The sequence below is a fragment of the Oncorhynchus gorbuscha genome, unplaced genomic scaffold, assembly GCF_021184085.1.
Source record: "Oncorhynchus gorbuscha isolate QuinsamMale2020 ecotype Even-year unplaced genomic scaffold, OgorEven_v1.0 Un_scaffold_4585, whole genome shotgun sequence".
NCBI classification, from domain to species: Eukaryota; Metazoa; Chordata; class Actinopteri; order Salmoniformes; family Salmonidae; genus Oncorhynchus; species Oncorhynchus gorbuscha.
In genome coordinates this window covers 15930-33153 of record NW_025748571.1, presented here as the reverse complement: position 1 = coordinate 33153, position 17224 = coordinate 15930, and the positions used below count along the sequence as shown (strand labels likewise).

At 52.1% G+C, this 17224-nt stretch overlaps 1 pseudogene; it reads right to left on the bottom strand.

Moving 5' to 3' along the window:
- Window positions 1–9: 9 nt before the first annotated feature.
- The window catches only part of LOC124028650, a 32441-nt pseudogene continuing 15226 nt past the window's right edge, over window positions 10–17224 (bottom strand).

Here is a 17224-nt window from a genome sequence, read left to right as displayed (position 1 = left end):
GCCTATTTATTTGTTTATTTGTAGGCTTTAGGCCTATGTATTTGACTGTTTATTTGTAGGCTTTAGGCCTATGTATTTGACTGTGTTAAGGTGTTCCTAACGTTTCGTATACTCAGCGTATGTTTATACAGTAAAATCATAAAATCAGTTTTCTCTATGTCTGATCCATAGAGGAGAGAGGAGTTCAGGGGTTAGTCCTGGGGGGCGTCTAGGGTCTCCAGCGTCAGCCACAGCCCCCCCTCGGCCCTGAGCACCAGCTGGGGTAGCCTCCTCACCTCCACCCCCCCAGGGGTCAAACGGAACCTCCTCAAGGTCAGCGCCACCACCACACGCAGCTCCGCCATGGCAAACTTCTGCCCAATACAATTCCTATAGCACAGAATGATCGGTGATGGTTGATATTGTATCATCATAGCCTGGTCTCCGGATCTGTTTGTACTGTCATGCCACGCACAAACGGATCGGGGAACAGGTTCTAAACATTAGGCTATGTTATGCCTGGGCTGTGATGCTAATGTGTATAAAGATAATGTCAATTAGAATCCACACCTAGGTCCTGAAGAGAAAGGTATGAAGGCATGGGATGAACGGTCCTTTGAGTTCTCAGGGTCGAAGCGCATGGGGTTGTAGACCTGGAGAGAAGAAGAGTGAAATGCCATCAGACTAAAGTGACTGTCAGCGGCACTGTGAGAGGATATTAAGGAGCTCGTCAGAGCCCTGAGTGTCGATGGAGTAAACTGCACTGACGCCTGGGTCCGGCCAGATCTCAGGGTTGCAGATGGGTCCCATAGATGTCAAATTATATGCAGATGCTACCTGAAGTGGAAAATACAGTAGAAATTAGTATTAGGAAACATAAAACGGTCAGCCATCTGAGGATCTACCTCTTCAGCTATCTAGAGCTCTGTGTTTACGCTTTGCCTTTCCCTTTTGGCTCCAAGAACTTAGCCTCGTCAGGATTTGAACTATTTATTAAAAACGCCACAAAGTTTAATACTGACTCCATCTCATTCCGGGTTTTTCTTGCATATTTGAGCTGTTCTTGCCTTAATAGGACTTGGTCTTTACCAAATAGGGTACCTTCTGTATACCACCCAAATTTCTATCACAACACAACTGATTGTGCTCAAACGCATTAATGAAAGAAATTCCACAAATTAACTTTTACAAGGCACACGTGTTAATTTAAATGCATTCCAGTGACTAGCCTCCATGAAGCTGGTTGAGAGAATGCCAAGCGTGTGCAAAACTGTCATCAAGGCAAAGGGGTGGCAACTTGAAGAAACTCAAATATAAAATATATTTGAGCAGAGGTAGACAGAGCAGGCAGGGTAGATAGAGCAGCAGGTAGACAGAAAGCAGGTAGTCTGTAGGAGAAAGCTATGGTAGGGCAGACAGAGCTTTGCAGCTTCAGACAGAGCAGGTGAAGTCTTGGGACAGAGCAGGTAGGGAGACTGGAGAAGGTAGGGTAAACAGAGCTATAGTCTAGACACAGAGCAGGTAGTGGAAGAGAGCGGGTAAAGCCCAGACAGAGCAGGTGTTCAGATTGTAGAGCAGGGTAGGGGAGACTGAGAAGGTAGGGTAGACAGAGCGGGTAGCCTAGACAGAGCAGGTAGTCTAGACAGAGCAGGCAGGGTAACCAGAGCAGGTCGGGTAGAAAGAGCAGGCAGGATAGACAGAGCAGGTAGGGTAGATAGAGCAGGTAGGGTAGAGCCAGCAGGCAGGGTAGACAGAGCGGGCAGGGTAGACAGAGCAGGTAGGGGAGACTGAGAAGGTAGGGTAGACAGAGCAGGTAGTCTAGACAGAGCAGGTAGGGTAGACAGAGCAGGTAGGGTAGACAGAGTGGGTAGCCTAGACAGAGCAGGCAGGGTAGACAGAGCAGGTAGTCTAGACAGAGCAGGCAGGGTAGACAGAGCAGGTAGTCTAGACAGAGCAGGTAGGGTAGACAGAGCGGGTAGCCTAGACAGAGCAGGTAGTCTAGACAGAGCAGGTAGGGGAGACTGAGAAGGTAGGGTAGACAGAGCAGGTAGTCTAGACAGAGCAGGTAGGGTAGACAGAGTGGGTAGCCTAGACAGAGCAGGTAGTCTAGACAGAGCAGGTAGGGTAGACAGAGCAGGTTGGGTAGACAGAGCAGGCAGTATAGACAGAACAGGTAGGGTAGACAGAGCAGGTAGGGTAGAGACAGCAGGTAGTCTAGACAGAGCAGGTAGGGTAGACAGAGCAGGTCGGGTAGACAGAGCAGGCAGTATAGACAGAACAGGTAGGGTAGACAGAGCAGGTAGGGTAGACAGAGCAGGTAGGGTAGAGACAGCAGGTAGTCTAGACAGAGCAGGTAGGGTAGATAGAGCAGGTAGTCTAGACAGAGCAGGTAGGGGAGACTGAGATAGTGTTTGGTGGTTGTAGCTCTGTTCCTCCCCTTTCTGTTAATGTATGTAAATATGCAAATATAACCAAATACACCCTGTGGTATGACCTGTCTCCTCACCCTGTGGTACGACCCGTCCCCCTCCCCTCACCCTGTGGTATGACCCGTCCCCCTCACCCTGTGGTATGACCTGTCCCCCTCACCCTGTGGTATGACCCGTCCCCCTCACCCTGTGGTATGAGCCGTCCCCCTCACCCTGTGGTATGAGCCGTCCCCCTCACCCTGTGGTATGACCCGTCCCCCTCACCCTGTGGTATGATCCGTCCCCCTCACCCTGTGGTATGACCTGTCCCCCTCACCCTGTGGTATGACCCGTCCCCCTCACCCTGTGGTATGACCCGTCCCCCTCACCCTGTGGTATGATCCGTCCCCCTCTCCCTGTGGTATGATCCGTCCCCTCACCCTGTGGTATGACCCGTCCCCCTCCCCTCACCCTGTGGTATGACCCGTCCCCCTCCCCTCACCCTGTGGTATGACCCGCCCCCCTCCCCTCACCCTGTGGTATGACCCGCCCCCTCCCCTCACCCTGAGGTATGACCAGTCCCCTCACCCTGTGGTATGACCCGTCCCCTCCCCTCACCCTGTGGTATGACCCGTCCCCCTCCCCTCACCCTGTGGTATGACCCGCCCCCTCCCCTCACCCTGTGGTATGACCCGCCCCCTCCCCTCACCCTGTGGTATCACCCGTACCCCTCCCCTCACCCTGTGGTATGACTCCGTCCCCCTCCCCTCACCCTGTGGTATGACCCGTCCCCCTCACCCTGTGGTATGACCCGTCCCCTCTCCCCTCACCCTGTGGTATGACCCGTCCCCCTCCCCTCACCCTGTGGTATGTCCCCCTCACCCTGTGGTATGACCCGTCCCCCCTCACCCTGTGGTATGACCCGTCCCCCTCCCCTCACCCTGTGGTATGACCCGTCCCCTCACCCTGTGGGTATGACCCGTCCCCCTCACCCTGTGGTATGACCCGTCCCCCTCACCCTGTGGTATGACCCGTCCCCACCCACCTTTAGTATGACCCATCCCCCTCACCCTGGTATGACCCGTCCACCTGGCACCGTCATGTCCTTCGTGTATGTCGTCTGGTGACAGCAGACACGGGGGAGTGCAGTCTCGAGACTCTTTATGCACATGGTGGTGAAGGGAGGCTGCTCAGGTCCTCCCTGCAGAAACACAACACACCAGTCACTCTTTTATGGATCATTCACACATACAGAAAGGACCGGTCTGTTCTGGGAGTCTTGGCCCACAGAGATCCCCAGACTCCTCTTATTAACGTGGTATCTTCTCTGTGGTTTTGAGTGTCTTGGCCCACAGAGATCCCCAGACTCCTCTTATTAACGTGGTATCTTCTCTGTGGTTTTGAGTGTCTTGGCCCACAGAGATCCCCAGACTCCTCTTATTAACGTGGTATCTTCTCTGTGGTTTTGAGTGTCTTGGCCCACAGAGATCCCCAGACTACTCTTATTAACGTGGTATCTTCTCCTTGTATCATGTAAAGACCTAGACCGATGAGAACACATTCCTGCCATGTTGAGATGAAGAGAGGATGGAACTTTTCATTATTACAAATGTGACCTATTTGAGAAAGGACTGTAGTATGACCCGTCCCCCTCACCCTGTGGTATGACCCGTCCCCCTCACCCTGTGGTATGACCCGTCCCCCTCACCCTGTGGTATGACCCGTCCCCCTCCCCTCACCCTGTGGTATGACCCGTCCCCCTCACCCTGTGGTATGACCCCGTCCCCCTCACCCTGTGGTATGACCCGTCCCCCTCACCCTGTGGTATGACCCGTCCCCCTCACCCTGTAGTATGACCCGTCCCCCTCACCCTGTAGTATGACCCGTCCCCTCACCCTGTGGTATGACCTGTCCCCCTCACCCTGTGGTATGACCCGTCCCCCTCACCCTGTAGTATGACCCGTCCCTCACCCTGTGGTAAGACCCATCCCCTCCCCTCACCCTGTGGTATGACCCATCCCCCCTCCCCTCACCCTGTGGTATGAACCGTCCCCCTCCTCTCAACCTGTGGTATGAACCGTCCCCCTCCCCTCACCCTGTGGTATGACCCATCCCCCCCCCCTCACCCTGTGGTATGACCCATCCCCCTCACCTCACCCTGTGGTATGACCCGTCCCCCTCCTCTCACCCTGTGGTATGACCTATCCCCCTGACAGAATCAAAGACAGACAGACAAGCAGACAGACAGACTGACGGACGGACAGACAGACAGGTGCTGACCAGTCTAAGTCCTCTGTCTTTCGGTCTTGTAGCAGGTCGTTGACCTCGGCTCTACAGCGGTCCTGGTAGTCCTGATGCTGAGACAGGTTATACAGAACCCAGCTGATCCCGCTGGCCGTGGTGTCATGACCTGAGAGAGAATAAAGTCTCAAAGTGGTTTATGATAGGATATACTGCCAGGGTAAATACAGTAGTTTATGATAGGATATACTGCCAGGGTAAATACAGTAGTTTATGATAGGATATACTGCCAGGGTAAATACAGTAGTTTATGATAGGATATACTGCCAGGGTAAATACAGTAGTTTATGATAGGATATACTGCCAGGGTAAATACAGTAGTTTATGATAGGATATACTGCCAGGGTAAATACAGTAGTTTATGATAGGATATACTGCCAGGGTAAATACAGTAGTTTATGATAGGATATACTGCCAGGGTAAATACAGTAGTTTATGATAGGATATACTGCCAGAGTAAATACAGTAAAGGATTGGGTGAATCTTAACTCTCGAGGATCACCTCCAAACATGAAAGTGTCTGCCTCTGCTTTTATCTCCTCATCTGTGAGACCATGACCATCCTCATCCTTTGACAGCAGTAACAAATCAATGAAGTCTGCTACTCTTTTCTTCTTCTCCTCCCCTCTTGTGGTGTCAGTGTGGCTCTCTGGCTCCCCGGTGGAGAGCTGTGCTCTGCGCTCCTGGACAACAGTGCTGGTGAACCTGTGTATAGGGTTGTAAGAACTTGAGTTACTTCCTGAAAATTCCAAAGTATTCAGAAATCCTGTTTGGAGGAATCTTGGATTTCCAGCTTTCAGGTATCTTCCAAAAAGAATTTCAGGAAAACCTTGGAATTTCAGGGAAATGTTCAGCCAATCTTCTTACCCGTGTACTACACTACAGGCCTGTTTGAGCTGTCCCCTCTGGGGACCTCCAGTACAGACAGTCCCAGTGGTGCAGGGATACGTCCTCTCCGCTCGATCACCCAGGTGCTCAGCTCAAATATGGCTGCTATGTACTCACTGGAACTCCTGGACGGAAGGAAAGGAGCCATCAGACAGGGATACATAGAGGAGGGAGGAGACAGGGTTACGTAGAGGAGGGAGGAGACAGGGTTACATAGAGGAGGGAGGAGACAGGGTTACATAGAGGAGGGAGGATACAGGGTTAGATAGAGGAGGGAGGATGGAGAAAGGAGGTTAGATAGAGGTCGGAGGAGACAGGGTTAGATAGAGGAGGGAGGAGACAGGGTTAGATAGAGGGAGGAGGAGACAGGGTTAGATAGAGGAGGGGGAGGATGGAGGACAGGGTTAGATAGAGGAGGGAGGAGACAGGGTTACATAGAGGAGGGAGGGAACAGGGTTACATAGAGGAGGTGGAGACAGGGTTAGATAGAGGAGGGGAGGAGACAGGGGTTAGATAGAGGAGGAGGAGACAGGGTTACATAGAGAGGAGGAGACAGGGTTACATAGAGGAGGAGGATGGAGACAGGGTTACATAGAGGAGGGAGGATGGAGACAGGGTTAGATAGAGGAGGGAGGATGGAGACAGGGTTAGATAGAGGAGGGAGGATGGAGACAGGGTTAGATAGAGGAGGGAGGATGGAGACAAGGTTAGAAAGAGGAGGGAGTAGACAGGGTTACATAGAGGAGGGTGGATGGAGACAGGGTTAGATAGAGGAGGGAGGATGGAGACAGGGTTAGAAAGAGGAGGGAGTAGACAGGGTTACATAGAGGAGGGAGGAGACAGGGTTACATAGAGGAGGGAGGATGGAGACAGGGTTAAATAGAGGAGGGAGGATGGAGACAGGGTTAGATAGAGGAGGGAGGATGGAGACAGGGTTAGAAAGAGGAGGGAGTAGACAGGGTTACATAGAGGAGGGAGGATGGAGACAGGGTTAGATAGAGGAGGGAGGATGGAGACAGGGTTAGAAAGAGGAGGGAGTAGACAGGGTTACATAGAGGAGGGAGGAGACAGGGTTACATAGAGGAGGGAGGATGGAGACAGGGTTAAATAGGAGGAGGGAGGATGGAGACAGGGTTAGATAGAGGAGGGAGGATGGAGACAGGGTTAGATAGAGGAGGGAGGATGGAGACAGGGTTAGATAGAGGGAGGATGGAGACGGGGTTAGATAGGAGGAGGGAGGAGACAGGGTTAGATAGAGGAGGATGGAGACAGGGTTAAATAGAGGAGGGAGGATGGAGACAGGGTTAGATAGAGGAGGGAGGATGGAGACAGGGTTAGATAGAGGGAGGATGGAGACAGGGTTACATAGAGGAGGGAGGAGACAGGGTTAGATAGAGGAGGGAGGAGACAGGGTTACATAGAGGAGGGAGGAGACAGGGTTACATAGAGGAGGGAGGAGACAGGGTTACATAGAGGAGGGAGGAGACAGGGTTGGATAGAGGAGGGAGGAGACAGCATTAGATAGAGGAGGGAGGAGACAGGGTTAGATAGAGGAGGGAAGATGGAGACAGGGTTAGATAGAGGAGGGAGTATGGAGACAGGGTTAGATAGAGGAGGGAGGAGACAGGGTTAGATAGAGGAGGGAGGAGACAGGGTTAGATAGAGGAGGGAGGAGACAGGGTTACATAGAGGAGGGAGGATGTAGACAGGGTTAGATAGAGGAGGGAGGATGGAGACAGGGGTTAGATAGAGGAGGGAGGATGAGACAGGGGTTAGATAGAGGAAGGAGGATGGAGACAGGGTTAGATAGAGGAGGGAGGATGGAGACAGGGTTAGATAGAGGAGGGAGGATGGAGACAGGGTTAGAAAGAGGAGGGAGTAGACAGGGTTACATAGAGGAGGGAGGAGAGACAGGGTTAGTTAGAGGAGGGAGAAGACAGGACATAGATATAGAGCAGGGAGGGAGCAGAGAGGGTTAGATGGAGGAGGGAGGAGACAGGGTTACAAAAGGAGGGAGGAGACAGGTTTGTTATAGAGGGAGGGAGGAGACAGGGTTAGATAGAGGAGGGAGGAGACAGCATTAGATAGTGGAGGGAGGAGACAGGGTTAGATAGAGGAGGGGGGAGACAGTGTTAGGATAGGAGGAGGGAAGATGGAGACAGGGTTAGATAGAGGGAGGGAGTATGAGACAGGGTTAGATAGAGAAAGGAGATGGAGACAGGGTTAGGAAAGAGGAGGGAGGAGACAGGGTTACATAGAGGAGGAGGATGGAGACAGGGTTAAGTTAGAGGGGGGAGGATGGACAGGGTTAGTTAGAGGAGGGAGGAGACAGGGTTACATTGAGGAGGGAGGAGACAGGGTTAGATAGAGGAGGGAGGAGACAGGGTTAGATAGAGGAGGGAGGATGGACAGGGTTAGATAGAGGAGGGAGGAGACAGGGTTAGATAGAGGAGGGAGAGACAGGGTTAGATAGAGGAGGGAGGAGACAGGGTTAGATAGAGGAGGGAGGAGACAGGGTTACATAGAGGAGGGAGGATACAGGAGTTAGATAGAGGAGGGAGGATGGAGAAAAAGGTTAGATAGAGGTCGGAGGGAGACAGGGTTAGATAGGAGGAGGGGATGGAGACAGGGTTAGATAGAGGAGGGAGGATACTGGGTTAGAATAGGAGGGAGGATGGAGACAGGGTTAGATAGAGGAGGGAGGAGACAGGGTTACATAGAGGAGGGAGGGGAGACAGGGTTAGATAGAGGAGGGAGGAGACAGGGTTAGATAGAGGAGGGAGGAGACAGGGTTACATAGAGGAGGGAGGGAGGATGGGATACAGGGCTAGAAAGAGTGAGGAGTAGACAGGGTTACATAGAGGAGGGAGGATGGAGAGACAGGGTTACATAGGGAGGGGGAGGAGACAGGGTTAGAAAGAGGAAAGGAGTAGACAGGGTTACATAGAGAGGAGGAGGATGGAGACAGGGTTAAATGGAGGAGGAGGAGACAGGTTACATAGAGGAGGGAGGGATGGAGACAGGGTTAAATGGAGGAGGGAGGATGGAGACAGGGTTAGATAGAGTGGAGTGATGGAGACAGGGTTAGAAAGATGAGGGAGTAGACAGGGTTACATAGAGGAGGGAGGATGGAGACAGGGTTAGAAAGAGGAGGGAGGAGACAGGGTTACATAGAGGGAGGGAGGGAGACAGGGTTAGATAGAGGAGGGAGGAGACAGGGTTAGATAGAGGAGGGAGGAGACAGGGTTACATAGAGGAGGGAGGAGACAGGGTTAGATAGAGAGGAGGAGACAGCATTAGATAGAGGAGGGAGGAGACAGCGTTAGATAGAGGAGGGAGGAGACAGGGTTAGATAGAGGAGGGAAGATGGAGACAGGGTTAGATAGGAGAGGGAGTATGGAGACAGGGTTAGATAGAGGAGGGAGGATGGAGACAGGGTTACATGAGGAGGGAGGAGACCGGGTTAGATAGGAGGAGACAGGGTTAGATAGAGGAGGGAGGAGACAGGGTTACATAGAGGAGGGAGGATGGAGACAGGGTTAGATAGAGGAGGGAGGATGGAGACAGGGTTAGATAGAGTGAGGGAGGATGGAGACAGGGTTAGGAAAGAGGAGGGAGTAGACAGCGTTACATAGAGGAGGGAGGATGGAGACAGGGTTAGATAGAGGAGGGAGGATGGAGACAGGGTTAGAAAGAGGAGGGAGTAGACAGGGTTACATAGAGGAGGGAGGAGACAGGGTTAGTTAGAGGAGGGAGGATGGAGACAGGGTTAGATATAGAGGAGGGAGGAGAGAGGGTTAGATGGAGGAGGGAGGGAGACAGGGTTACATAGAGGAGGGAGGAGACAGGTTTACATAGAGGAGGGAGGAGACAGGGTTACATAGAGGAGGGAGGAGACAGGGTTACATAGAGGAGGGAGGAGACAGGGTTACATAGACGAGGGAGGAGACAGGGTTAGATAGAGGAGGGAGGAGACAGCATTAGATAGTGGAGGGAGGAGACAGGGTTAGATAGAGGAGGGGGGAGACAGTGTTAGATAGAGGAGGGAAGATGGAGACAGGGTTAGATAGAGCAGGGAGTATGGAGACAGGGTTAGATAGAGGAGGGAGGATGGAGACAGGGTTAGAAAGAGGAAGGATGAGACAGGGTTACATAGAGGAGGGAGGATGGAGACAGGGTTAGTTAGAGGAGGGAGGAGACAGGGTTACATAGAGGAGGGAGGAGACAGGGTTAGATAGAGGAGGGAGGAGACAGGGTTAGATAGAGAAGAGAGGATGGAGACAGGGTTAGTTAGAGGAGGGAGGATGGAGACAGGGTTAGTTAGAGGAGGGAGGATGGAGACAGGGTTAGTTAGAGGAGGGAGGATGGAGACAGGGTTAGATAGAGGAGGGAGGATGGAGACAGGGTTAGATAGAGGAGGAGGATGGAGACAGGGTTAGTTAGAGAAGGGAAGGATGGAGACAGGGTTAGATAGAGGAGGAGGATGGAGACAGGGTTAGATAGAGGAGGGAGGAACAGGGTTAGATAGAGGAGGGAGGAGAGAGGGTTACATAGAGGAGGGAGGAGACAGGGTTAGATAGGGAGGATGGAACAAGGTTAGTTAGAGGAGAGGATAGAACAGGGTTAGATAGAGGAGGATGGAACAGGAGGTTAGATAGAGGAGAGGAACAGGGTTAGATAGAGGAGTTACATAGAGGAGGAGAACAGGGTTAGATAGAGGAGGAGGAGACAGGGTTAGATAGAGGAGGGAAGAGACAGGGTTAGATAGAGGAGGAGGAGACAGGGGTTAGATAGAGGAGGGAGGAGACAGGGTTAGATAGAGGAGGGACGGGGTTGGGAGGGAGGAGACAGGGTTACATAGGAAGAGATGAGCAGTTACAGAGAGAACAGGGTAATCAGGAAGGGAGATGAGCTGGGATTGACTAGAGAGGAGATGGGAACAAGTTAGATGGAGAAGGGAGGATGGAGACAGGTTAGATAATGGAGGGGAGGACAAGGTGGAGACAGGGTTAGATAGAGGGAGGGAGGATGGAGACAGGGTTAGAGGAGGAGGATGGAGACAGGGTTAGATAGAGGAGGAGGAGACCGGGTTAGATAGAGGAGGGAGGAGACAGGGTTAGATAGAGGGAGGATGGAGACAGGGTTAAATAGAGGAGGGAGGATGGAGACAGGGATAGATAGAGGAGGAGGATGGAGACAGGGTTAGATAGAGGGAGGATGGACAGGGTTATGAGAGGAAGAGATGAAACAGGTTAGATAGAGGAGGAGGGAGGGTTGGACAGGTTACATAGAGGAGGGAGGAGACAGGGTTAGATAGAGGAGGGAGGAGACAGGGTTAGATAGAGGAGGGAGGAGACAGGGGTACATATAGAGAGGAGGAGACAGGTAGAGGAGGAGGAGACAGGCTACAGATAGGAGGAGGAGACAGGGTTAGAAAGGAGAGGAGGAGGTTAGATAGAGGAGGGAGGAGACAGGGTTAGATAGAGAGGGAGGAGACAGGGTTAGATAGAGGAGGGAAGATGGAGACAGGTTAGATAGAGAGGGAGGGAGACAGGAGTTAGATAGAGGAGGAGGGGAACAGGGTTACATAGAGGAGGGAGGAGACAGGGTTAGATATAGAGGATTGTGGCTAGAGGAGGAGGAGACAGGGTTACAAAGAGGAGGGAGGGTTAGATAGGGAGGGAGGGACAGGGTTACATAGAGGAGGAGGATGGACAGGGTTAGATAGAGGAGGGAGGATGGAGACAGGGTTAGATAGAGGAGGGAGGATGGAGACAGGTTGGGAGGAGGAACAGGGTTAGATAGGAAGGGAGGGATGGAACAAGGGTTAGATAGAGAAGGGAGGATAAGACAGGTTAGAAAGAGGAGGGATGGAACAGGTTACATAGAGGAGGAGGAGACAGGGTTAGTTAGAGGAGGGAGAAGACAGGGTTAGATATAGAGGAGGGAGGAGAGAGGGTTAGATGGAGGAGGGAGGAGACAGGGTTACATAGGAGGAGGAGAGACAGGGTTAGATAGAGGAGGAGGAGACAGGGTTAGATAGAGGAGGGAGGAGACAGGGTTACATAGAGGAGGGAGGGGAGACAGGGTTAGATAGGAGGAGGAGATAGATTAGATAGTGGAGGGAGGAGACAGGGTTAGATAGAGGAAGGGGAGAACAGTGTTAGATAGAGGAGGGAAGATGGAGAACAGAGGTTAGATAGAGAGGAGGAGAACAGGGAGTTAGATAGAAGGAAGGGAGGATGGAGACAGGGTTAGAAAGAGGAAGGAGGAGACAGGGTTACATAGAGGAGGGAGGATGGAGACAGAGTTAGATAGAGGAGGAGGAGACAGGTTACATAGAGGAGGGAGGAGACAGGGTAAGATAGAGGAGGGATGGAGACAGGGTTAGATAGGAGGAGAACAAGGAGACAGGGTTAGTTAGAGGAGGGAGGATGGAACAAGGTGGAAATAGAGGAGGGAGGATGGAGACAGAGGTTGGTTAGAGGAGGGAGGATGGAGACAGGGTTAGATAGAGGAGGGAGGATGGAGACAGGGTTAGATAGAGGAGGAGGATGGAGACAGGGTTAGTTAGAGGAGGGAGGATGGAACAGGGTTAGATAGGGAGAGGATGGAGACAGGGTTAGATAGAGGAGGGAGGAGACAGGGTTAGATAGAGGAGGAGGAGGGTTACAGATGAGGAGGAGACAGGGTTGCATAGAGGAGGAGGAGACAGGGGTTAGATAGAGGGAGGAGGGAGACAGGGTTAGATATGAGGAGGGAGGAACAGGGTTAGATAGAGGAGGAGGAGACAGGGTTAGATAGAGGAGGAGGAGACAGGGTTACATAGAGGAGGAGGAGACAGGGGTTAGGATAGAGGAGGAGGATGGAGACAGGGTTACATAGAGGAAGGGAGGAGAACAGGGTTAGATGGAAGAGATAAATCACATTACTACATAGAGGAGGATAGAACAATGTTTAGATGATAGAGGAGGAACAACCTGGAAAGATTAGGAGGAGACAGGGGTTAATAGAGGAGGAAGGAAGACAGGGGTTAAATAGAGGAGGAGGCCAGACAGATAGAGGAATAAAGAGACATTGGCTAGATAGAGGAGGGGAGGGAGGGGTTGATAGAGGAGGGAAGATGAGACAGGTTAGATAGAGGAGGAGGAGACAGGGTTAGATAGAGGGGGAGGATGGAACAGGGATAGATAGAGGAGGGAGGATGGAGACAGGGATAGATAGAGGAGGAGGATGGGGACAGTGATTAGATAGAGGAGGGAGGGTTGCATGGAGACAAGGGTTAGATAGGGAGGGAGGATGAGGGTTAAATAGGAGGGAGGATAGGGGCAAATTGGTTACAGGAGGGAGGATGGAAGACAGGGTTGGTTAGAGGAGGGAGGATGGAGAGGGTTAGATAGATGAGGAGGATGACAGGGTTAGATAGAGGAGGATGGAGACAGGGTTAGATAGGAGGGAGGAGGAGACAGGTGTAAGATAGAGGAGGGAGGAGACAGGGTTAGAAAGAGGAGGGAGGATGGAGACATAGTTAGATAGAGGAGGGAGGATGGAGACAGAGTTAGATAGAGGAGGGAGGAGACAGGGTTAGATAGAGGAGGGAGGAGACAGGGTTAGATAGAGGAGGGAGGAGACAGGGTTAGATAGAGGAGGGAGGAGACAGGGTTACATAGAGGAGGGAGGAGACAGGGTTACATAGAGGAGGGAGGGGAGACAGGGTTAGCAAAAGAGGAGAGGAGGGTTAGATAGAGGAGGGAGGAGACAGGGTTAGATAGAGGAGGGAGGTGACAGGGTTACATAGAGGAGGGAGGAGACAGGGTTAGATAGAGGAGGGAGGATGGAGACAGGGTTACATAGAGGAGGGAGGAGACAGGGTTAGATAGAGGAGGGAGGATGGAGACAGGGTTAGATAGAGGAGGGAGGATGGAGACAGAGTTAGATGGAGGAAGGAGGATGGAGACAGGGTTAGATAATGGAGGGAGGAGACAGGGTTAGATAGAGGAGGGAGGAGACAGGGTTAGATAGAGGAGGGAGGAGACAGGGTTAGATAGAGGAGGGAGGAGACAGGGTTAGATAGAGGAGGGAGGAGACCGGGTTAGATAGAGGAGGGAGGAGACAGGGTTAGATAGAGGAGGGAGGAGACAGGGTTAGATAGAGGAGGGAGGATGGAGACAGGGATAGATAGAGGAGGGAGGATGGAGACAGGGATAGATAGAGGAGGGAGGATGGAGACAGTGATAGATAGAGGAGGGAGGATGGAGACAGGGTTAGATAGAGGAGGGAGGGAGGAGACAGGGTTAGATAGAGGAGGGAGGATGGAGACATAGTTAGATAGAGGAGGGAAGATGGAGACAGGGTTAGATAGAGGAGGGAGGATGGAGACAGAGTTAGATAGAGGAGGGAGGAGACAGGGTTAGATAGGAGGAGGGAGGAGACAGGGTAAGATAGAGGAGGGAGGATGGAGACAGGGTAAGATAGAGGAGGGAGGAGACAGGGTTAGAAAGAGGAGGGAGGAGACAGGGTTAGATAGAGGAGGGAGGATGGAGACATAGTTAGATAGAGGAGGGAGGATGGAGACAGAGTTAGATAGAGGAGGGAGGAGACAGGGTTAGATAGAGGAGGGAGGAGACAGGGTTAGATAGAGGAGGGAGGAGGGAGACAGGGTTAGATAGAGGAGGGAGGAGACAGGGTTAGATAGAGGAGGGAGGAGACAGGGTTAGATAGAGGAGGGAGGAGACAGGGTTAGATAGAGGAGGGGGGAGACAGTGTTAGATAGAGGAGGGAAGATGGAGACAGGGTTAGATAGAGGAGGGAGTATGGAAACAGGGTTAGATAGAGGAGGGAGGATGGAGACAGGGTTAGAAAGAGGAGGGAGGAGACAGGGTTACATAGAGGAGGGAGGATGGAGACAGGGTTAGTTAGAGGAGGGAGGAGACAGGGTTACATAGAGGAGGATGGAGACAGGTTATATAGAGGAGGGAGGATGGAGACAGGGATAGATAGAGGAGGGAGGAGACGGGGTTAAAGGAAAGGAGAACATATGTTAGATCTAGAAAGGAAGGGAGGACAGTGTTAGATAAAGGAAGAAAAGATAGAACATGGAAGGAGTTAGATAGAGGAGTATGGAGACAGGGTTAGATGGAGGAGGATGGAGACAGGGTTAGAAGGGAGGGAGGGAGGAGACAGGTTGGTGGGAAGAGGATGGAACAGGGTTAGTTGAGGAGGGAGGATGGACAGGGTTAGAAAGGAGGAGGGAGGGCAGGGTTAGATAGAGGAGGAGGATGGAGACAGAGTTAGATAAGGAGGGAGGATGGAACAGGGTTAGATAGAGGAGGGAGGATAGACAGGGTTAGATAGAGGAGGGAGGATGGAGACAGGGTAAGATAGAAGAGGAGGAGACAGGGTTTACAGAGAGGAGGGATGGAGACAGGTTAGATGAAGGAGGAGGAGACAGGGTTAGATAGAGGGAGGGAGGAGACAGGGTTACATAGAGGAGGGGAGAGCAGGGTTAGATAGATGAGGAGGAGACAAGGGTTACATAGAGGAGGGGTTAGATAGAGGGAGGGAGGGAGACAGGGTTAGATAGAGGAGGGAGGTGACAGGGTTACATAGAGGAGGGAGGAGACAGGTTACATAGAGGAGGGAGGGACAGGGTTAGATAGAGGGAGGGAGGATAGAGAGGACAGGGGTTACAAAGAGGAGGAGGGACAGGGTTATAGAGGAGGAGGAGACAGGGTTAGATAGAGGTGACAGGGTTAGATAGAGGAGGAGGAGACAGGGTTATATAGAGGAGAGAGGATGAAGACAGGATGGAGACTTACATAGAGGAGGGAGGAGACAGGGTTTAGAGGAGGAGAGGGAGTATGGAGACAGGGGTTAGATAGAGGAGGAACAGACAGGGTTAGATAGAGGAGAGGAGACAGGGTTAGATGGAGAGGAGGGAGGGAAGCAGAGTTAGATAGAGAGGAGGAGACAGGGTAAGATAGAGGAGGGAGGGATGGAGACAGGGTTAGATAGAGGAGGAGGATGGAGACAGGGTTAGATAGACAGGGTTGGATGAGGGAGGATGGAGACAGGGTTAGATAGAGGAGGGAGGATGGAGACAGAGTTAGATGGAGGAAGGAGGATGGAGACAGGGTTAGATAGAGGAGGGAGGAGACAGGGTTAGATAGAGGAGGAGGAGACAGGGTTAGATAGAGGAGGGAGGAGACAGGGTTAGATAGAGGAGGGAGGAGACAGGGTTAGATAGAGGAGGAGGAGACAGGGTTAGATAGGGAGGGAGGAGACAGGGTTAGATAGAGGAGGGAGGAGACAGGGTTAGATAGAGGAGGGAGGATGGAGACAGGGTTAGATAGAGGAGGAGGATGGAGACAGGGTTAGTTAGAGGAGGGAGGATGGAGACAGGGTTAGTTAGAGGAGGAGGATGGAGACAGGGTTAGATAGAGGAGGGAGGAGACAGGGTTAGATAGATGAGGAGGAGAGAGGGTTAGATAGATGAGGGAGGAGACAGGGTTACATAGAGGAGGGAGGAGACAGGGTTAGATAGAGGAGGAGGAGACAGGGTTAGATAGAGGAGGAGGAGACAGGGTTACATAGAGGAGGGAGGACAGGGTTAGATAGATGAGGAGGAGACAGGGTTAGATAGAGGAGGAGGAGACAGGGTTACATAGAGGAGGAGGAGACAGGGTTACATAGAGGAGGGAGGAGACAGGGTTACAAAGAGGAGGGAGGGTTAGATAGAGGAGGGAGGAGACAGGGTTAGATAGAGGAGGGAGGTGACAGGGTTACATAGAGGAGGGAGGAGACAGGGTTACATAGAGGAGGGAGGAGACATGGTTAGATAGAGGAGGGAGGATGGAGACAGGGTTAGATAGAGGAGGGAGGAGACAGGGTTAGATAGAGGAGGGAGGGAGGAGACAGGGTTAGATAGAGGAGGGAGGATGGAGACAGGGTAAGATGGAGGGAGACAGGGTTAGAAAGAGGAGGGAGGAGACAGGGTTAGATATAGGAGGGAGGATGGAGACAGAGTTAGATAGAGGAGGATGGAGACAGAGTTAGATAGAGGAGGGAGGATGGAGACAGGGTTAGAAGAGGAGGGAGGATGGAGACAGGGTTAGAAGAGGAGGAGGAGACAGGGTTAGATAGAGGAGGGAGGATGGAGACAGAGTTAGATAGAGGAGGGAGGAGACAGGGTTAGATAGAGGAGGAGGAGACAGGGTTAGATAGAGGAGGGAGGATGGAGACAGGGTAAGATAGAGGAGGAGGAGACAGGGTTACATAGAGGAGGGAGGAGACAGGGTTAGATAGATGAGGGGAGGAGACAGGGTTAGATAGAGGAGGAGGAGACAGGGGTTACATAGAGGAGGAGGAGACAGGGTTACATAGAGGAGGAGGAGACAGGGTTACAAGAGGAGGGAGGGTTAGATAGAGGAGGGAGGAGACAGGGTTAGATAGAGGAGGGAGGTGACAGGGTTACATAGAGGAGGGAGGAGACAGGGTTACATAGAGGAGGGAGGAGACATGGTTAGATAGAGGAGGGAGGATGGAGACAGGGTTACATAGAGGAGGGAGGAGACAGGGGTTAGATAGAGGTGACAGGGTTAGATAGAGGAGGGAGGAGACAGGGTTATATAGAGGAGGGAGGATGAAGA